At 46.5% G+C, this 12,437-nt stretch overlaps 1 protein-coding gene across 1 annotated transcript in view; it reads right to left on the reverse strand.

Moving 5' to 3' along the window:
- Nucleotides 1-12,437, reverse strand: part of LOC147684910 (uromodulin-like) — a 566,426-nt gene that overhangs the window by 269,964 nt on the left and 284,025 nt on the right. The window lies entirely within an intron of this gene.

Raw genomic sequence — 12,437 nt, forward strand, 5'->3', positions numbered from 1 at the left:
AAGGATTAGACCGCTCTTGGAGATCCTGTCAGGATAAGGTGTTGGACATGCTGGGGCCCCTGACTAAGATCCTCAATCTTGGATTTGTCGCTAAAGAATCTTCCACCATGGTGGACCCGGATGACCTCATTGAATGGGCTCAACGTGCCATTTGTCAGCTTGGCAATGCTAACTGCGCGCTCTCAAGTGAGAGGCGCCGCTCCATATTGTTGAAACTTGACCCGAAGTTGGCAGAGCTCTCTTCCTCCGACTCTGGTCCTGCTGCTCAGGGTTTGCTTTTTGAGCAACCTTTCTTGAAGGAACTGACGCAATTCGTGAGTACCTTCAGCTGATTGGACAAGGCGCAGGCAACCCTCCGCCTGGCGTTCCGTCCGGTTTTTGCAAAGGCCGGACGTGGTAGAGGACGCTTGTTCGGCCGCGGTCAGTTGGACAGGCCTCGTGAAGGGGCCGCTCCCTCCCCGCATAATAGGACCCGGACACCGGCTCTCCCGGTGTTCCCAGAAGAACCACCCCGGCAACCCACAGAAGCAACCCGCAACCTGTCCCCAACGGGACGCCTGCTCCCGAACACCACGACACCGGCCGGCTCGGGCCACCATCAACAGCATTGCCCGGCCCAGCCGCCATCTTGGACACTGCACCACGAGGCCGCGTGGCCTCAGCCCGACCCCAACCCTGGGCCTGGTCAGGCCCCGACATCGAGGCACCTCCATCCACCCAGGAGGTGAACGGACCACTTGGCAGGTCAATGAGAGAAAGGAGTGTCGGTGGCTCTCCCCCGCCAGGTGCCGATCGCCCCCAGCCTCCCCGGGCGCTGGCTCCACCCCCCTGCTGGGTGTCTGGACTCCCTCATCCCGGACCTCCCGGCCTCCAAGAGCGAGGGTCCGGACATCAAAGGAGGCCAGACCTATAACTGGGGCAGCTCCAGAGCAGGAAGGCAGTTGTATCCTGGAGTCGAGAGACACCTTGAAGAACTCATCCTTGACCGACTGCTGGCGCTGCCACAGCCCTGCCTTGTGAATCATCGATCCTGCCTGCTGGCGCTGCCGCGGCCCTCTGTAACCTACACCTTCGTCGGGACCTGCTGGCGCTGCCGCGGCCCATCCTCGTGAACCATCGTTCCTGCCTGCTGGCGCTGCCGCGGCCCTCTGAAACCTACACCTTCGTCGGGACCTGCTGGCGCTGCCGCGGCCCATCCTCGTGAACCATCGTTCCTGCCTGCTGGCGCTGCCGCGGCCCTCTGAAACCTACACCTTCGTCGGGACCTGCTGGCGCTGCCGCGGCCCATCCTTGTGTGAACCATCGCCTTTTGCCTGCTGGCGCTGCCGCGGCCCTTCTCAAGTGAGACTTATCATCCTAGCCTGCTGGCGCTGCCGCGGCCCGACCTTCCAGAACTCCGAGCTCCAGGATTGTGAGCTACCCATCTTGCCACCCCGTACCAGACCGGTACCAAGACTGTCCCGCTACCCTTTCCCCCTCAGAGACTAGAATTAAGAGGACCCTCGTGTCCTGACCTCACTGTATCGCTGATAACCTTGCTTCGAGAATCGTATATAAAGAGTTTTGACTTCATCCTTGTGTGGTGTCCATCTGTGGGGGGGAAGTTACTTGTCTGTACGATCGCAGGAGACGGCCCTCACCGGAGGCCTCTCCCCCTGTCCTCGGCCGACCCTCCGGGTCCCCGTCTAACAGTAGAGGACGCTCGTTCGGCCGCGGTCAGCAGCAGCAGTCCTCGCAGCGAGGTTTTCAGTCCAACAGAGGGGGTCATCAGGACTCCAATTATACCAAGAGGTCCCATTTCTATCCATCTCGGAAAGGACGTGGTCAATACCAGAAAGGACGCTCCGGCGGTCAGGCCGGTGGATTTCACGATTCCGGAACTTCAGGTGAGCTTAATTCCTGCATGCAGTGTTGTTCTGGGGGGCTGAATTCAGTTTTTTCTACACAATTGGCAATTGATCTCCAGCGATGCTTGGGTGCTGGAGACAGTTCAGGGTTACAAGATCAAGTTTTACCATCCCCAATGTCAAACTCGTCTTCCTTCTCCGATGTCTTTTTCCCAAAGAGATCAAGAGTTCATCATAGAGGAACTAAACTCTCTTCTCCAAAAAGGGGCCACAGTTCCAACCGACCGTCATCCGCGAGGGTTCGTCAGCACGATCTTTCTAGTGGAGAAGAAGGGAGGGGGATCGAGGTTGGTTCTCAACCTGGAGGATTTCAACGGGGGAGTGGTTTATCGCCACTTCAAGATGGAGGGCATCCATCTCTTGAGAGATCTATTGCAAGACAAGGATTGGATGGTCCGTCTGGACCTCAAGGACGCTTATTTGTCAGTCCCGATCTTTCCTCTCCATCGCCGCTTTCTTCAGTTCCGTTGGTTGGGTTCTTGGTACCAATATCAGGTTCTTCCGTTCGGCCTCTCCTCAGCACCTTGGTGCTTCACGAAGCTGTTAAGACCTGTCGTAGAGTCTCTCCGCAGTCGGGGTGTCCGACTGATCATTTATTTGGACAACATCCTCCTTCTGGCGGATTGTCCTGTCAAGTTGATGTCTCATCTTTCTTGGACAATCGACCTTTTGCAGTCCCTGGGTTTCTTGGTGAACGCTCAGAAGTCTGTGTTACGTCCGACTCAGATGATCGACTTCTTGGGTTTCGAGGTCAATTCTCTCACTTGTCAACTTCTTTTGCCACGTCCAAAGATTCGCTATATCAAACGGGAGTTGACTTCTGTTATTTCGAAACAGACTGTGTCATTGAGGTCGTTGGCACGAGTTGTGGGTCTCTTAGCTTCTTCTCTGCAGGCGATATTCCCGGCTCCATTGCATTACAGGGCGCTTCAGCGTCTGATGATTCGCCATCTTCGCAATGGCCTTCGTTATTCGGATCAGGTTCCCCTCTCGGAGGAGGCGAAAACAGAGATGCAGTGGTGGCTGGATCATATGGAGGCATGGAATGGTCGAGCTCTGTTCGGTTCCACGCCAGAAATAGTGATAGAATTGGATGCCAGCCGCTGGGGCTGGGGAGCCCGGTGCGGTCCGGTCTCGACTAGGGGTCGTTGGTCTCCCCAGGAACTATCACTCCACATCAATTGTCTGAGCTGTTGGCGGGCTCTTTCGCAATTCGCTCCCTCTCCCCTCTTCAGTCCAACTGCTGCATTCTCCTCCGGATGGGCAATGTGTCAGCAGACCCGGTACATCAACAAACTGGGGGGGACCAGGTCCCGTTTGTTGGCGGAGATCGCCAAGGAGTTCTGGCATTATTGTTTGCACCACAGGATCACGGTTATTGCTGAATATCTTCCGGGGTGCAACAATCTGGTGGCGGACTGGAACTCGAGATATCTGCAGGATTTCAGCGATTGGAGGCTGCATCCTCGAGTGTTCCGCTTTCTTCTCCGGTCTTGGGGCCCTTGTCATCTGGATCTTTTTGCGTCCCGTCTCAACTCCCAACTTCCGTGTTTCTTCAGTTGGAGACCGGATCCAGCGGCCCTTGCCACGGACGCTTTTCTTCAACCATGGCCGACTGCTCTGTGTTATGCCTTTCCCCCGTTCATGATGATTCCCAGGGTTCTGGCTTACACGAAGAGGTACCGGTCGGAATTGATTCTGATCACTCCTCTTTGGAGGGCTCAAGCGTGGTTCCCGGTTCTCCTGGAAATGACTTGTGCAGTGCCGTTCCTTCTTCCCCAGAAGTGGAATCTTCTGCTGGATCCGCTTCAGAATCCGCATCCCCTGATCCAGTCAGGCTCTCTCCTTCTTCTGGTGTGGTGAATTTCGGGGAACGCTGGTCTGTCCCAGGCCTTTCTGCGGACGCTTCCAAATTCATCAGTGACGGCTGGTCCCCTAGCACCAACAAACGATACAGGGGATCCTGGAAGCGTTGGAGTGACTGGTGTCATCAACGGCAAGTTAATCCCTCTTCAGCGGATGTTTCTGTGATACTTAATTTTTTGGCCTCGCTTGCTTCTTCTGGCCTAGCTTATCGTACTGTGAACAACTTCCGTTCAGCTATTTCTACTGGTCATCCTCATTTGGACGGTAAACCGGTAGGGGAACATCCTCTGGTTGCTAAGTTGCTCAAGGGTATTCGCCAAGCAACTCCTCCTCGTCCTAAATATGTTTCTTTATGGGATGTTTCTATTGTCTTACGTTTTCTAGAATCTTGGCCACCTAATTCCTTACTTTCCCGTAAGCAGTTGTCAGCTAAACTTACCATGTTGCTCTGTCTAATTTCCTGCAAGCGGGTTTCTGATGTTCGGGCTTTGGATCTAGCTGGACGCTGTTTTACTCCTGAAGGGGTTTCATTTCATCTTTCCAGAAGAACCAAAAGAAATACTGCCATTATTTCCTATCCTTCTTTTCCTCAACGTCCAAAACTATGTGTCGTTCAATGCCTAAAGGATTATGAAGTAAGTACTTTCTCTTTACGTTCTGATATGCAAGGTCAATTGTTAATTGCGTTGCAGAAGCCAACCTGCCCCGTTACCCCGGCTACGTTAGCCAGGTGTGTCCGGTGGCTCATGGCTGAAGCTGGCATTGATGTATCTGATTTTGGGGCACATTCTGCACGTGGAGCTATGGCTTCCAAGGCCTTCTCTTTGGGAGTGACTTTGTTTGATATCATGAAGGCTGCAGATTGGTCCTCTGATTCTGTATTCAAAACTTTTTACTTTAAGCCTATTGATACTGTTGCTTCGGCTGTGGTGGACCAGCTTTAAACAAGCATAATCGGAGCCTCCTGTCCTGGAATAGAATTCAAAATTTGCAAACATTCGTGACAAGAATTTTCAATTCTATTAAGGACAAGGAGGCGAGGATTATCCCACCCGTTATTGTATGCATACTGTTCAGATGCTTATCATATTGTGGTATTTCTGATGATGTTTTGACATGTATCTTGTTTTTTCCCACCCCATTTCTGCTTTATGCTCATTTATTGCATGGCTTGGATATTACGGCTTTGTGTTCCTTTTTAGGATCTGATCCGAAGTGAGGATGTCTCCATTTCGCCTGGACCCTGTCTTCCTGCTCCTGCTGAGGATTTTGGCTTCAGTCTTCGACACTTTCTGCCGTTCTGGATACTCCTTGGACTCCCTAGTTTGGCATTCCTGTTTTCCTTGTTGAACTTGCCAGACTGGATGTGGTCTGTTTTCCTGGAATTTTTGTTACGAACGAAAGAGGAAGAGTGACTCTCTATATGCCTATTTATACCCCTGACTCTATGGTTGTTGCCCATGTGTTTCTGGGTAATGTAGTTTATTGTTTCTTTGGCTGCTGGGCTCATTAAAGAAATGAGAAAGCATAATCCTCGCCTCCTTGTCCTTAATAGAGTTGAAAATTCTTGTCACAAATGTTTGCAAATTTTGAAGTGCAGAGGCAAAATGTGGATAATAGGGCAGTCATGCCATATTTTTTTGGTACGATATTCAAAGGAGGGGATTGGCCCAGCAAGGTTAGGGAAGGAAGGCAGGGCCGATTATTGCTAAACAAAAAAGATGAGCCTTCGCAACCACTTAGTTTGAACAATTATTTTGAATGGAAATGAACGCAAATTAATCCGTTATTCCTAGCCTTTGATTTAGGCTACTTTAGTATTTAATTATTCAACATTTTGTAAAGAGAAGGACATGTAATCAACTCAACAGAGAATACATTTTGATGATGACCTGCTGGAAAAACACAAAGCAACTAAACAGATAACAAATCAATTATAACATTTAAAGAAAATATACACAAAATTCACAAATTTTATCCACAACAGCAACTATAGCGTGTAGTGATCTAATCAACTACCTGACGAAAACAGTTGAAACATGATGAAACCATTCTTGCGTGTTTACACAATTCATAACACAAAAAAATGCAACTGTTATGAGTACAATTACAAATTAATGCAAAGATTTCTTGTCATTCGAGGTTCAAGCTGTACTTAATATAGTGGCCGACGCGTTTCAAGTCTCGGTTTTTGGAATTACCGGACTCTCATCAGGGCTGGATGAGTCTTTAGGGAATAAGCCAACTGTTTACAAGAAAAAACAAAAAAACTAATTGGAACTAATCTTCCCAGACAGTCTATAACACAAAGCAGTTATTTAAACGTAAAGGAATACTTCCTACCTGGTCAATGACCAGCGGGAGTTATGCGTCTCAAGTTCAGCGTTTATGCAGTGCTCACCTGTAATTAACAAGGTGACAGAGGCTAAGTCGGTTTAAGGACAATCTGGATGCCCAACGCGGATTTAGTAAAAAGCGGGGTTTACCTAGTGTAGGCTCACGCGTGGTAAACCTTCTCCAATTCTCTGTGCTCAAAGGGACAACGTGGCGAGTTTTTCATCGGCTCTGATGAAGAGTAAAGCCTAACGTTAAAAAATTGCATGTGACTGCTGAGGGGCGCGTGAAGCGCTCAACAAGCCAGTACTTACACGAGTGAATACTGAATCTGTATCACAGGTTAGGTGGGTGCGGGACAGCGCCAATTTTGAAGTTCTGAAAAGGCAAACGAATGCGGGTTGGAAAAACAGCCACCCGGAAAGCGGAATAGTCAGCGTGTGCTTTGTTTACTGAAAGCGGCGACAGGCGCTTACCTTTAAGTTGTGATTAAATCTCCGAACTAAGTGTCTCCTATTCCGTGGAGGTGAGGACCGGCCTTCCTGCTGCCTTCTTCGTTACTACTTGGTAACTACAGGTTGGGGTCACGTGGCGGGGGCGGAGCTACGCTACTTAGTCATGGGAGTGCATTATGGGAGTTGTGGTCCATAGGTGTTTAGGGCCTGATAGCTATTGTTAAGTATATCGCTAGTCGCCAAATGGTTGCACCCATGCTCAAGGTGATCGGTGAAAGGGGTCCAAAAAGTGGATTACACCCTATTCAGCTCGCTCATCGTATTTAACCCTTTGTTTATGCTGTCGAACTTCATGATTAAGTACGCCTCTTTGCGTAGTAAGGCACTGTCCACGCACACTGATCCATATTTAGAGTCAATTGTGGCCAACACAGTCCACTTGAACTGATTTTCATTATGATTTTGACTCACAAAGTGTTCCACCATCGGTGCCGATTGGACCTTTTTCCTGATTCGCGACCGATGTTGGGTTATTCTTGTGTTGATTTGTTGACTCGTTTTGCCTATGTACACCCTGTCGCACGGGCAAAGCACTGCATAAACCACATTTTTAGTTTTGCAATTAGTGAAATTGGTATGTTTCCAAGAAATTCCTTTATGGTCAAAGACCTCCCCCTCCAGGGTTGTTGGGCAAGCAACGCAATTCCCACAACGATGATGGCCCACAATGGGTGGTAGGTTCCATTGTGTTGTCAAATTACTTCTGGGTTTAGGGATGTAGCTGTCAGCACGTATCAGTTGCTGCCCAATGCTAAGGTTTTTCTTCATAGCGAAGATGGGCTTGGGCATGGGGCAATTAAGGTTCTCCAATAGATGCCAATTTTTAAGGACAATTTGTCGAAATTTGTTGGTGTGGGGACCAAAAGTGGTCACACAAACAAGTTTGTTAAGGTCTGGCTTACTCTTTTTCTCTAACAGAGACTCTCTTGGTGTACATCTTGCTCTTTTTGTCGAATGTGTAAGCAGTTTTTTGGGGTATCCCCTCCCTTCCATTTCTTTACAGAAAAATTCAGCATGTTTATCAAAATCCCCCATCTCAGTGCAATTTCTCCTAATTCGTAACAGTTGGCCATAGGGTAAGTTTTGTTTTAAACACTGGGGATGTGAGCTATTGAAATGCAATATAGTATTTCTGTCTGTCTCCTTTTTGTACAGTGATGTGATGAGTTGTTCCTCTTGGCATCTAATCGAGACATCTAAGAAGGTCATTTCCTGATTACTTGATTGTAGTGAGAATTGGATGTCAGTATGACGTGAATTGACCCAATTGTGAAATAGGTCCAACTCAGTCTGGCTCCCCTGCCACAGGAGCCAGACGTCGTCTATGTACCTCAACCACTGTAATATCTTGTCAGAAAAAGGATTGTTGTTAAAAATGAATTTCTCCTCGTACTGGGCCATATAGAGTACAGCCATTTCCGGCGCATAAGGACAGCCCATGGCTGTCCCTTTGACCTGTACAAAAAACTCATTTTCAAACTTGAAATAATTCATGCGGAGGGAAATTTCAACCAAAGAGAGTATGAATGAAGTGGGGACCCTATGGGGTCTTTCTCTGGAGTCAAGATATACCTCAATCACCTCAAGTGCCTCGTCCTGAGGGATTTGGGTATATAATGACGTGACGTCCATTGTAGCCATTAGCTGTGTCTCATTGTTAAAGTGTATGCCCTATACTTTCGTGATAAAGTCTGTGGTATCCCTGAGATATGATGTAACATCACAGAGAAACGGTTTTAGAAAGTAATCAATATATTTAGATATTGGCTCTAGTGCTGAATCACAGCCTGAAACTATCGGCCTACCTGGGGGATCAGCACTATTTTTATGTATTTTTGGCAAAAAATACAACACCGGTGTCCTCGGATGTTTTTTATTTAGAAATTCAAACTCATTGGGGCCAAGAAAACCTTGTTCGAGAGCTTCTTTAGTCAAATGGTTAATTCTCCCTAAAATCTCATGGACAGGGTCTTCCTTAACTGGTCGATACCATTCCAAATTTTTGACATGTGTATTGCCAACGGACTGGTACATGGTGCGGGGCCAGATCACTACAGCCCCGCCCTTGTCAGCTTGTTTGATGATGATTGAATTGTCCGTTTTGAGATTTTGGATAGCAACTGATTGTCCCTTCGAGATGTTATGTTTGACATAACATTTAGCTTTTTCCAGCTTAGTTATAGATGAAATCACTGGGTTAAGAGTAAAATCCAAATTCACTCCAACAATGAACTTGCCTAAACAGATCTATGCCTTCGAGCAGGCAATCCTCTCATCTATAACTAAGCTGGAAAAAGCTAAATGTTATGTCAAACATAACATCTCGAAGGGACAATCAGTTGCTATCCAAAATCTCAAAACGGACAATTCAATCATCATCAAACAAGCTGACAAGGGCGGGGCTGTAGTGATCTGGCCCCGCACCATGTACCAGTCCGTTGGCAATACACATGTCAAAAATTTGGAATGGTATCGACCAGTTAAGGAAGACCCTGTCCATGAGATTTTAGGGAGAATTAACCATTTGACTAAAGAAGCTCTCGAACAAGGTTTTCTTGGCCCCAATGAGTTTGAATTTCTAAATAAAAAACATCCGAGGACACCGGTGTTGTATTTTTTGCCAAAAATACATAAAAATAGTGCTGATCCCCCAGGTAGGCCGATAGTTTCAGGCTGTGATTCAGCACTAGAGCCAATATCTAAATATATTGATTACTTTCTAAAACCGTTTCTCTGTGATGTTACATCATATCTCAGGGATACCACAGACTTTATCACGAAAGTAGAGGGCATACACTTTAACAATGAGACACAGCTAATGGCTACAATGGACGTCACGTCATTATATACCCAAATCCCTCAGGACGAGGCACTTGAGGTGATTGAGGTATATCTTGACTCCAGAGAAAGACCCCATAGGGTCCCCACTTCATTCATACTCTCTTTGGTTGAAATTTCCCTCCGCATGAATTATTTCAAGTTTGAAAATGAGTTTTTTGTACAGGTCAAAGGGACAGCCATGGGCTGTCCTTATGCGCCGGAAATGGCTGTACTCTATATGGCCCAGTACGAGGAGAAATTCATTTTTAACAACAATCCTTTTTCTGACAAGATATTACAGTGGTTGAGGTACATAGACGACGTCTGGCTCCTGTGGCAGGGGAGCCAGACTGAGTTGGACCTATTTCACAATTGGGTCAATTCACGTCATACTGACATCCAATTCTCACTACAATCAAGTAATCAGGAAATGACCTTCTTAGATGTCTCGATTAGATGCCAAGAGGAACAACTCATCACATCACTGTACAAAAAGGAGACAGACAGAAATACTATATTGCATTTCAATAGCTCACATCCCCAGTGTTTAAAACAAAACTTACCCTATGGCCAACTGTTACGAATTAGGAGAAATTGCACTGAGATGGGGGATTTTGATAAACATGCTGAATTTTTCTGTAAAGAAATGGAAGGGAGGGGATACCCCAAAAAACTGCTTAAACATTCGACAAAAAGAGCAAGATGTACACCAAGAGAGTCTCTGTTAGAGAAAAAGAGTAAGCCAGACCTTAACAAACTTGTTTGTGTGACCACTTTTGGTCCCCACACCAACAAATTTCGACAAATTGTCCTTAAAAATTGGCATCTATTGGAGAACCTTAATTGCCCCATGCCCAAGCCCATCTTCGCTATGAAGAAAAACCTTAGCATTGGGCAGCAACTGATACGTGCTGACAGCTACATCCCTAAACCCAGAAGTAATTTGACAACACAATGGAACCTACCACCCATTGTGGGCCATCATCGTTGTGGGAATTGCGTTGCTTGCCCAACAACCCTGGAGGGGGAGGTCTTTGACCATAAAGGAATTTCTTGGAAACATACCAATTTCACTAATTGCAAAACTAAAAATGTGGTTTATGCAGTGCTTTGCCCGTGCGACAGGGTGTACATAGGCAAAACGAGTCAACAAATCAACACAAGAATAACCCAACATCGGTCGCGAATCAGGAAAAAGGTCCAATCGGCACCGATGGTGGAACACTTTGTGAGTCAAAATCATAATGAAAATCAGTTCAAGTGGACTGTGTTGGCCACAATTGACTCTAAATATGGATCAGTGTGCGTGGACAGTGCCTTACTACGCAAAGAGGCGTACTTAATCATGAAGTTCGACAGCATAAACAAAGGGTTAAATACGATGAGCGAGCTGAATAGGGTGTAATCCACTTTTTGGACCCCTTTCACCGATCACCTTGAGCATGGGTGCAACCATTTGGCGACTAGCGATATACTTAACAATAGCTATCAGGCCCTAAACACCTATGGACCACAACTCCCATAATGCACTCCCATGACTAAGTAGCGTAGCTCCGCCCCCGCCACGTGACCCCAACCTGTAGTTACCAAGTAGTAACGAAGAAGGCAGCAGGAAGGCCGGTCCTCACCTCCACGGAATAGGAGACACTTAGTTCGGAGATTTAATCACAACTTAAAGGTAAGCGCCTGTCGCCGCTTTCAGTAAACAAAGCACACGCTGACTATTCCGCTTTCCGGGTGGCTGTTTTTCCAACCCGCATTCGTTTGCCTTTTCAGAACTTCAAAATTGGCGCTGTCCCGCACCCACCTAACCTGTGATACAGATTCAGTATTCACTCATGTAAGTACTGGCTTGTTGAGCGCTTCACGCGCCCCTCAGCAGTCACATGCAATTTTTTAACGTTAGGCTTTACTCTTCATCAGAGCCGATGAAAAACTCGCCACGTTGTCCCTTTGAGCACAGAGAATTGGAGAAGGTTTACCACGCGTGAGCCTACACTAGGTAAACCCCGCTTTTTACTAAATCCGCGTTGGGCATCCAGATTGTCCTTAAACCGACTTAGCCTCTGTCACCTTGTTAATTACAGGTGAGCACTGCATAAACGCTGAACTTGAGACGCATAACTCCCGCTGGTCATTGACCAGGTAGGAAGTATTCCTTTACGTTTAAATAACTGCTTTGTGTTATAGACTGTCTGGGAAGATTAGTTCCAATTAGTTTTTTAGTTTTTTCTTGTAAACAGTTGGCTTATTCCCTAAAGACTCATCCAGCCCTGATGAGAGTCCGGTAATTCCAAAAACCGAGACTTGAAACGCGTCGGCCACTATATTAAGTACAGCTTGAACCTCGAATGACAAGAAATCTTTGCATTAATTTGTAATTGTACTCATAACAGTTGCATTTTTTTGTGTTATGAATTGTGTAAACACGCAAGAATGGTTTCATCATGTTTCAACTGTTTTCGTCAGGTAGTTGATTAGATCACTACACGCTATAGTTGCTGTTGTGGATAAAATTTGTGAATTTTGTGTATATTTTCTTTAAATGTTATAATTGATTTGTTATCTGTTTAGTTGCTTTGTGTTTTTCCAGCAGGTCATCATCAAAATGTATTCTCTGTTGAGTTGATTACATGTCCTTCTCTTTACAAAATGTTGAATAATTAAATACTAAAGTAGCCTAAATCAAAGGCTAGGAATAACGGATTAATTTGCGTTCATTTCCATTCAAAATAATTGTTCAAACTAAGTGGTTGCGAAGGCTCATCTTTTTTGTTTAGCAATATTTTTTTGGTACGTCACAGTTTCATGGTGACAAGGAGAATACAGCAGGGATGTGGTTATGGGTGATATATAGACCCCAGACAGTAGATCAGGGAGAGCTTGGGGCGGCTGGTAGGGCCACTAGGAGCGACGTATCACTCATGTCCAGTGGAACGGGTGGTAAGGCTGCAGCAATACTGAAATATGAGGTAAATGGAAATTTCTTGACCCT

The sequence above is a fragment of the Lissotriton vulgaris genome, chromosome 10, assembly GCF_964263255.1.
Source record: "Lissotriton vulgaris chromosome 10, aLisVul1.2, whole genome shotgun sequence".
NCBI classification, from domain to species: Eukaryota; Metazoa; Chordata; class Amphibia; order Caudata; family Salamandridae; genus Lissotriton; species Lissotriton vulgaris.